Here is a 10,000-nt window from a genome sequence, read left to right on the forward strand (position 1 = left end):
ATTAAATTAAATGTTTATTTATCTATCTTGCTATTTAATTATTTTCCTTTTTATTTTTGCTTTCTTCATTTACCCCTTTTCTTGAACAGTCGAACAGAATCTATGCTTTACGATCTAATGGCGTTTGCTTTTTTGTTTTAACTGTGAAATGTGAATGGAATTATAGTAGAATCAAAGTAGGATACATATATGCTGTGGAATATAGTTTGATTTAGTAGACTCTTTGTGTCTCTGCAAGATGAATCTACATTTACCGATGTCGTTGGAATAACACTGGTATGATGATATTGTATGATACATTTAATATATAATATTTCAGCAATAATCTGCTGGTAAAATGGAGATGCGACAATTGTACTGTTATGCAATAAAACATCTTACGCTTTATCATTTTCCTTTTACTGGTCTCTGTCAGAGGCTGAGGCCATGCTGGAGCACCGCCTGTAAGTGTGACTGGGTTTCTTTTCTGTACTATTTCTAGTAAAGTAGCGAGTTGGACGAGACTGCTCTTCTTTGTGCCTTCTGTCGCGATGTGGGTTCATCTGGTTGTCCAGACACTCTTGGAAGACCACCACGTCGACACTTCGCAACTCTCTGGGGCTGTTTACCAGAATGTTGAATAGCTGTGATCCCATGAAAAGCAAGCTGTTACAGTACTTGGTCTTTATTCCAGATGGAGAGGACGAGATCTTTGTACTTTGCAATACCGCATAGTTCGGTGGGTGACATAGCATCAATTCCAAAGTTGGGAGCTAGGTTTCCTAGTCTCTTCCATATGCATATCACAACATATCTTTCACGCCTTCTCTTTTGGAAGTAGAACTTCAGCTCCTTTAGCTTCTCTCCTCTGTTTCACCGAGTCAGTCTTATTTGTGTAGCGGCGCTGAATTGCATCAAGTTTGATGTTCTGTGGTTTCAGTATTCTAACAAAATACTGTGTGAAGCAGCTCTTCTCTGGACGGAAAGCATGTTGCGTATTTGTGAGCAAGTTATTTTCTTCCAGGAACATGATCAGCCTCCTCCTAACAATGCGTTCCATGACCTTGCTAACATCTGAAGTCAGAGAGACAAGCTGTAATTTTTAGCATCTGCTCTGCTTCCTTGTTTATGGGCAAGGCATATTCTTTTCTTTTCTACTCTAGGCATAAAGCCGAAATTTTCGAGGTGAGGGGACCAGTCGATTAGATCGACCCCAGTACGCAACTGGTACTTAATTTATCAAGCCCGAAAGGATGAAAGCAAAGTCAACCTCGGCGGAATTTAAACTCAGAACGTAAAGACATACGAAATACCGCTATGCATTTTGCCCGGCGTACTAACGTTTCTGCCAGCTCGCCACCTTGTGGACAAGGTATATTAAAACTTCTTTCAAAATTTTGCGAAGTTTACCACATACAAGGAAACTCTGAAAATGTATCTGCAGTGGATTTGCGAGAGCCTTCTTGCATATCTTTCAAAGAACAGCCAGAAATCTATCTGGGCCGGTTGCTGAGACTTCAAATAGTCGCTTTATCTTGTTGTGCCCCGAGGCAGATTCTTTCACAAACCTTTCTTTAGAATTCATTTTTATATTTTCCACCGACCTGGTTTCTCTTTCTACTCTTTCCTTTTCATGGGAGAGTCTAAGTTTATTTTCATCTCTAAGAGTGCCTCTTTGAGGAAGGATTTCTCGCCATCATTAATTTGATTTTATGGAGATGTACTTGCATAGCAAGTGACTTGATCTGAGATCGTGTGCTGAAACCAAAACAATTGCAGCGTGGAAGGTGTTTATAAACCATTTAAAAACACACAAAATCCGTTAGATTCACTTCAACATTTCAATTGAATTTGCCAAAATATTTTCGTCGCTTTGAAACCGCGACCTGTCCACTGACAAAATTCCATGCTGCATCATAATTTGTTTATTTAAGCGATTGAAGATGTTTATTCTCCGTTTCATCAGGACTCTCCTGCCTCGGGGAATGATGTTTTTTATATAACTTCTCTGAGACAAGCTTAATGCATATTGCTCGTATTATTGACATAAATTCTTTAAGTTTCATATCAATGTCTTGCGTAGAGTGACTTGTAATAGAGAGACTTAATTTTGCTGGAGTATCTGTTCTTCAATTGACTTCCAGATTCGTAAAGGTTCAAATTGGGTTTGGGGACCATTTGTGTGGCAAAAATCTTCAATTAGTTTTGGACCATACATTGTCAGTTCTATCATGTAGTCAGAGAAAATTGTCAGTGATATCTTCACATTGTGGATAAGCAGACGTCTAAGATGTTATTGTTTCTAGTTGGGAAAAGTATGGTTTGCTTCATGAACAGTATTTCCCTGAGATCAAGCAGGAAACGTTCTTTGCGTGTCGTTCCTGAGATTATGTCGCCATCCAGGCATCTGATGTAAGGGAAGTTGCAGTCACTCATCAGAAGTACATTAATACATTTATCTAGTTTTGTTAGTAGTTCTTTAATCATTGTAAGACTTTCTTCAAATTTACCATCATGATTTGAGGCATTAGGTGGGTGATATAATATGCATGCTACCACATCAAGTTTACATTTTTATATAAATTCCACTGATACCCATGGATTTCCAGGTATATCTTCAGAAATACGGTCGGTTTTCGCTGTAAAACCGTATTTGTTAACCGTAGATGAGCACTCTAAAGCAAAGTGCACGGTATATACCCAAATTGAATTGATATATGTTATGTACACACACACACACACACACACACACAAAGACACACACACAAAAACACACACAAACACAAACACAAACACACACACACACACACACACACACACACACACACACACACACATATATATATATATATATACATATATATACTATCTATATATGTGTATATATATTCATGTATGTATGTATGCATGTATATGTGTATGTTTGTATGTATAATCCGACACTTACACACTATTATTTATAACTTTACCTATTTCAACTCTTAAATACGAGTTATTTCACGTTCTCTCGAAGTTTCTAAATCCTTGTGTCAACAACGTGCAATTCTTGCTGATTAGAACAAAGTTTCTAAAAAGGATCGAGAAATTCGAAGGATTGCTTTGATCCGCTGATAGAATGTCTCTCGTGATTGCAGGAATATGAGTTCAGGTCCCACGAGTGCAAAAGCATATTATTTCGCGCACTCTCGACGTTTCTATATTGTTATGACGTAAACAATGTGTGTATGAGTGTGTGTGTGTGCGCATGCGTGAGTGTGTGTGTGTGTGTGTGTGTGTGTGTGTGTGTGTGTGTGTGTGTGTGTGTGTGTGTGTATGTGTTAGCAGAATAGCTAAAGCGTTGGAAAACGATTTGTGCTATCTATTCATTTTGTGCTATCTATTCCTATTATGCTATCTATCCCTATTATGCTATCTATTCTCCCAAACATATATATATATATATATATGGTGGTTGTCTACTCCTTAAAAAGAGTTTGACCACCTCCTGCACCTACACCTTAGCCCTTTCATGGCGTCTGATGTGGCTTTTTAAACCAGACAGTGTTTTGAAAAAACACCCACACAGATTGCACCTCTGATTTGCACTACCAATACCTGCAAGTAAGTTCTGCTCATTGTGGATCCTAACATGTCTTTTAAGACCCCCATTGGATTTGCAAACCCTCTGGAACACACCACATTCAAACGTGTGCACAGACATATAATCAGAATAGCTGGATGAGGTTTGTTTTCCATGGGTTCGCAGGTGAGATTTGAGGCCAGCCAAGGACAGACATGGTCTGTCACAGACTGTGCACACAAAAAGGTCCTTGTCATTCACCTTCTCAGAGAATGTATGTCTGTCTGTCTGTCTGTCAGTCTGTGTGTTTATGTGCGTGCATCACTAAGACTCAAGAACTACCCAACCGATTTCATGATCGTAAGATTATGAGTTCGACTCCTGGGCCGGAATGTATTTATATCTATATACATACATAAATACATAGATATATATGTATATATATGTGTGCGTGTGTATCTAGGAATAGCTTCCTAGATTCTTAGCTAAGATTCGAAAATTAACCTAAATGTTTCTAAGAGATCCGTTCTATTTTTCTCGACATGAACACGAGGAAAATTATGAGAGCCATCTGTTAACCTGTAATTATTTCAAGTCAAACTTAAGTCAAGGCAGATAAGAGGCGGAAAGACCTTTGGTTAGCCTGAACTATTTTAGTTAGAAAACAATATAAATACGGAACCCAAATTTGGTCCTATCTCTTTTGCTTGGCCCCTGGCCAAAAGAAGCACATCAGTAATGACATGTCGCTGCGGTACTACATAGCTTTCACCCTCTCTACTTGTCAATACAGCGAGGAAAATTCTTTTACCCTTTCTCTCTCCTTCTTCTACCTCTTCTCCTAGCAGCCAACTACATATTAACTTACTACCTATAAGATGGACCATAGATCTAAAAATAATCTTCTAAGTAGCTGTTGTATCATACAGTGTAAGGCCATAATACTAATTATTTTCTTCCTCTCATTTTTTGATACATATAAATTATTACATTCTGGTGACACCCGACTTCAGAACTGCATGCCTTTTCAACCAAATGCTGTATTCCTGTGAAGAGATGATTTTTACGACTGGAGACGGGAATTGAACTATCGGAATCAACGTTTAAACTCCATATATCAGTAAAATATCTTTTACATTTCTGCTGAATTAGAAGTTAAGTTCTGCCTTAAAGAAATTTATATGCACCCATTTCAACTTGAAATACGCAGCCCCACTAAGCTACAATCTGTGAATCTGTAAAGAAACGAAAGATGCATTTTCGTATTGAAATTCCTCAATCCGACTTTCAACTGGCGGCAACACACGATAAAAGAACGACAAAAATCCAGCCGACCGCGACGCACCTTACAGAAACAACCAAATCGCATCTCTGCAAGTCTATAAATCACACGAACTGCACTCGAAAGACAATACAAATAACTTGTACGCTGAAACTAGGGAAAGTCAGCAAGCGACATTTTCGAAAACCACGAAATCTTTGTCTTGCGTCCCGAAGTTCAAATCCTGCTTTTCTTCGCAGTTCTACATGGAATCTACGTGTATAGACTCTAATAGACTCTCAAGACTCTAATAGACTCTTATAGACTTTCTTAGCATGTACTGGTAAGTTTATGCCCAGGTAACTTAGCGATTCGGCGAAAGGAACTGATAGAATAAGTACTAGGCTTACAGACAGTAAGTCCTGAAGTCAATTTCTAAAACCCTTCAAGACGATGCTCCAGTATGGCCGCAGTCAAATGATTGAAACAAGTAAAAGAATAAAAGAACACACACCTACACACGCATTCACATATGTACACATCAGTACACACTGTGTAAAACATCATATACACATTCACACACACACACACGCACACATACATGCACACACAAACACACATGCGCACATACACACACATGTACATACATATTTATACATACACACAAACAGATATGCATTCTCACACACACACACACACACACACACACACACACAAACAAGCACACACTTATACATACACACAAACAGACATGCACTCACACACACACACACACACACACACACGGTTACACACACAAACACACAAACAAGCACACATACTCACACACGCATACACACACAGACATGGACACACACTCACACACACGCACGCATACACACACACGCATACACACACACGCATACGCACACAGACATGGACACACACTCACACGCACGCACGCATACACACACACGCATACACACACAACCAGACATGCATACGCACACACGCAAGCATATACACACACCCATACACACACACACACACACACACACACACACACACAAACGCACACTATAGTGAGTATAGTAATAAACTTGTATTACCCTCGCGCCGACTTCATCACACAACCACTTCGAAGCCAGCGAATACACAGCCACCGCGATTCCCACCCCTCGCCACCATCGCCACCACTACAAAACCATTACCGTCACCTCCGCAAATAGAGCATCAATTCACGACCACCGCCATAACCTCCTCCTCCACCACCACCGCCGCCGCCGCCGCCGCCACTACCGTCCGTACAGCCAATACCTCTCCCCACGCCCCTGCTGCTAGCCCAGTGCAGTGAGAGGTGAAGAAGAGTTGTCTGAACACAGCAAGCAGTAATTGAATCTTAGAGTTATTGCCTTATTTACACTCACACTATCGCCCTCTAACGGTCGTTCATTGAATTAACCAAACGTGCACATCCTAGCTGCAATCTCTTGTGCATTGAAACATGAATCACACACAAACACACACATACACACACACATTTATACATGACTATATGTACATATAACTATGCATGTATATATATGTGTGTATGTATGTCTTTATACAAATGAGTACGAATTAGTGTGCGTGAGTGAGAGTGTGTGTATGTATGTGTGTGTGTGTGTGTGTGTGTGTGTGTGGATGCTAATGCATAGAAAAATGGATCAACACACATGAATACATGAATACAATACTGATTGGAGGCACGCGCAGCAGTACATATACGTGTAAACATACATACTTACATACATACACCCATGTGCACACACACACACACACACACACACACACACACACACACACACTAATGCAACGAACAATTACAGCCGCTAAACGACACCACTATACTGACGCTGTGTAACATAAACATACACACGGCGATACATAAGCATTTATGCACAGATAAACAGTCGCACAGGCTGTAATTTATACTTACACTCACACACACACACACACACACACACATACACACACACATGCACACACACACACACAGAAAGAGAAAGCAAGAGAGGGAGAGAGAGAAAGAAAGAGAGATACAGATATACAGATATATAAAAAGGTAAAAAGATTTCCTTTATACTAATGGCTGCACATCTATCTATAATTGTTCACGGATGAAGACCCGATTACAGCGACCCCTACGGTCAAAGAAACCCTACTCTTTGTGTATGTGTACACACACATAAACATACATACATACGTACATACATATAGACATGCATTATATGTGTGTGTGTGTGTGTGTGTGTGTGTGTGTGTAATATACATATACATATATATGCACATTTATGTGTGTATGTTTGTATGTCTATGTATGTGTGAGAGCGCCTGTCTAAACGGGTTGAAAAGAGAAAACAAACTTTGCTACAGTAACGAGGGCGAATCGTCGATTACAACGCTCCTGGCGTATATGTGCACGTGTGTCTACTATATATATATATATATTTCTGTGTGCACACTGTGTACATGTATGTATGTGTACGTTTGTACACTGTGTCAATGTATGATTCAAACGTGTATATATGTATATGTATTAGTGTGAATTCATTGTTGCTTGCGTGTGTGTGTGTGTGTGTTTGTGTGTATGTCTGTGTGTGTGTGTGTGTGTACTTAATAAATACGTAAAAGATGATGTCACGTGCGTCGGTATTGACACACATACATAAGAAGACACAAATTCCTACATACATTCATATATATATATATATATATATATATATATATATATATACACACACATTGGTATACCCACATACACCTTCAGCAAAATATGTAATGAAGCGGCAGTGTGTGGATATATATGTATACAAACACTCACGCACCCTCGCGTATTCATACACACACACACACACACACATACACACACACACACACACACACACACACGCATACACACATATATATATACGTGTGTGTATATATTTTGATATTTTTATGTGTATGTGTCTGTATGAAAGAGTGTGTATGTATATATTTTTTTCTTTCCAGAAAAAAAAATGTGAATATGTAACTATGTGTGTGGGCATGATAATGTATTCTATGAGAGTTTGTTTGTGTAATGTATGAATGTATGCATGTTTGTACATTTATTTTAGCTATAGAGCAAAATATACGCCTACATATATATATGCGTATGTCTGTGTATTGAGTGTATGTGTGAATAAATATGTATATGTGTATGTGCGTATAAACGTTTGTATGTGTGTGTGTGTGTGTGTGTGTGTGTGTGTGTGTATGTCTGTGTATGTGTGTGTGTGTATGTGTGTGTGTTTGTATGTCGCACCTTTACATAATAATTCTGTACCATGCGCTCACGATCGTATCAAGGAATTTGGACGCAGTGATCTTCAATGTATTTTCATGGTAGTTGCTGAAGAAAAATACAAGATGGCGGCGTGTTACATGCAGGTTGATGTCAGCAGTGGTTTGTCTTTTGTTATAAATAAGACAGCAAAAGTGTTGTATCGTATCTAGAAGTCGAAAATAGTTCTGCTCATCACCCCCCACACACACTCCACGTTATTGGTGAGGTGTCTTCTATATGATATTTCTCAGTCAAACATACATCGTATATTCCTGCATAGGGTGGATCTCACAAAGATACACTATCTGACGTAGGTAAAAGCATCCTTTAATAAGTAAACCATGTAGACGGACATAGCAAGGCATTAATTGAAGTAGAAAATAATCTATCCTAAGCGACGGTTCATTTATCTATGTTCTGCCAATAGACATTGCTCGATCTTGGATTGTGATCGAAGTCACTTGCATAAAGTACTGGACATCGAATACCTGAAACCTCGTGGTTGCAAAACGAACTTTTTAACCACACTGCCATGCCGACCACTATGTATTGCCTACTGCTATTTGTTGTCTTCTACCATCTGTTTTCCTGTGTATGCGCGTTTCTATTTCTGTGTGTTGCGTATGTGTATGTCTAAGTTATGAGATAGATATGTATCACATACACACACATATACAGAAACATATACAGACAAAGATATACAGACACACAGACACGCACAAAAAAGTGATTTTGTAATCGACGGTGCAAAGTGCACCGGGCTTATACATCTGAAGAAGTGCGACGAATATCGTGTCGTTCATACAGATACTAAAAGTCCTGAGTGTAAGTTTCTATAGCTGTACTGTTCAATGAATATAGATCTCTATTTCCAACAATATTGAAATCTACTTCTTTTGTCGCCAAAGCAGTTTGTCAACACGCACACACACACACACACACACACACACACACACACACGTATATAAGTGTCAATTCATTACGGCCGTTTCGAACGACTCCTTTAATTGATCATTCAAAGCATTACAGCATTACTAAGTTGGGTCGGGCCATTTGCATGCACTGCATGAATATCAGGTGGAAAAATTCTATGTAGAGTTTGATACTCACCTAATATTGATAGTGTGTGCAAATAGGTTCGTCCTAACAAGGTACCTCAATTTAAGTACCTAACTCAACGGAATCTAAATTACATTTTGTGTGTGTGTGTGTGTTTGCACAGTTTAGACATTTGCCCACACCCATATATTACTCCTTCAGTGATATGCTTTACTTCCGAGTCTCTATGTTTTCCACGCACTTTCAATCGGAACTCCTGAAGTCAAAAAGGGATCCCTTGACGACAGCTTCGCGCATTGTTGTGTTATACATAAATGCATGTGTATCATGTATGTATGTAAATGTATGTGCGTGTGTATATATGTGCGTGTGAGTATGTATGCGTTTGTATGTGTGTAAATATATGCATATATATATACATTTATGCGTATGTGTATATACATACATATATATTTTTATAAGTATCTTTATTGAAAGTGTGTCAATAGCCAGCTGGAGAAGGTGTCTTCCTGGGGCTACAAGCTACAGTAGCATTCACCCTTACGGGTTAGCCGCATTTAAGTGGCAAATATACTTCACGTTGTCGTGCTGCTACTGTTTATACCTCGTTCAGAGATTTATTATAACAATATTTAACTTTCTATGAAAACACTAAATACTAAATTTCTTGAAATGATCCCCCAATGTTTGAGATAGTAGTTCAATATTAATCTCTTCATTGCCAACAGGGGGATAAACGTAGAGGAGACAAACAAGGACAGACAAAGGGATTAAGTCGATTACATCGACTCCAGTGCGTAACTGGTACTTATTT

This window comes from Octopus bimaculoides, chromosome 28 (assembly GCF_046866305.1).
Source record: "Octopus bimaculoides isolate indiv1 chromosome 28, ASM4686630v1, whole genome shotgun sequence".
Classification (NCBI taxonomy): Eukaryota; Metazoa; Mollusca; class Cephalopoda; order Octopoda; family Octopodidae; genus Octopus; species Octopus bimaculoides.